Source organism: Sinocyclocheilus rhinocerous, unplaced genomic scaffold (genome assembly GCF_001515625.1).
Source record: "Sinocyclocheilus rhinocerous isolate Xijiao unplaced genomic scaffold, SAMN03320098_v1.1 C36349909, whole genome shotgun sequence".
Classification (NCBI taxonomy): Eukaryota; Metazoa; Chordata; class Actinopteri; order Cypriniformes; family Cyprinidae; genus Sinocyclocheilus; species Sinocyclocheilus rhinocerous.
This window is the reverse complement of record NW_015779310.1, coordinates 1-1,036: the sequence shown is the minus strand read 5'-3', so window position 1 is coordinate 1,036 and position 1,036 is coordinate 1. Positions and strand designations below refer to the sequence as shown.

Below are 1,036 nucleotides of genomic sequence, written 5' to 3'. Positions count from 1 at the left end.
TGGTTACTCGCTTTGAAAGAGAAAGGACTGAGAGTTTGCTGGAACCTGCTGATGGTATGAACACACATATACATAATTCAATACACCCAAAGGCAGGGTTTCTCCTGGGACAAAATAGCGTTCTGTTGTAGCTTTTGAACATGCTCATTCACATGAGAAGTTGATGAATTACAGTACATCCCGTAAATCACATTAAATATAATAAAATTTGTTTTAGCTGCCACAAAGTCAAGTTTTGGGCCTTCCTGGGCAAATTTTATAATATTGAATGTATTTTGCAATTTTAAATGCCTTATAATGGATGTTTCACATCTTTTTTTTGCTTCCTGTTTCTTCACTGCCTGACCTTTGTCATCTTTTTTTCCTATACAGTTCTGCGGTGTGTCCTTCCTGATTGTTTTTCGCGGTTTGTTGTGGATGCAGATTTTACTTACCAGGATTTTAGTCCTAGAGGAATGCAGGCCCCCCCAACCATGAGAGCTCAGGTTCAATACTCTTAAATATTCTCACACAGTGTTAAAGAACAGTTATGAACAGAAGGCATTATTTTTGCTGAAGTATATAATATGTATTATAAACCGTGTTATTACATCCAGTGTTATTTTAGTATTATTCATGTACTGTTGTAGTAATTAATTAATTAGAAGCACAGGTCCTTAAGAACTGCAAGGCATTTCTGCATGTCGCACCTCCGCCGGTGTCAATGGGCCAGCCACAGAGTCATCAGGGTCATCAGCTCTATTTATACAGTATATATATATTCACTTTAGTTCAGTTTAGCTAAATATTGCTATTTTTTGTTTTAGACTTAGACCTTTTACTACTTCAACTTTAAATGTATTTATTTAAATTAGTTTCCAAGGCAACATTTCTAATTTTTGTTTTTCCATGTAATATTTATATTTTATTTCAGCCTTATTTCAATTACTGAAAACTATTTTTAATCATTTTAGTTAACAATAACAGCACTGGTTATATCATGATCTTTGTTTATGATTTTGTGCTTTCAGGACTATTCGTGGGAAGATCACGGTTT

General features: G+C 34.3%; 1 long non-coding RNA gene across 1 annotated transcript; it reads left to right on the top strand.

Annotated features, from left to right (window-relative positions):
* LOC107735885 (uncharacterized) lies at positions 1-1,036 on the top strand. The gene is made up of 3 exons (XR_001639538.1): positions 1-54; positions 373-485; positions 1,011-1,036. It is a non-coding gene; the product is annotated as an uncharacterized LOC107735885 (long non-coding RNA).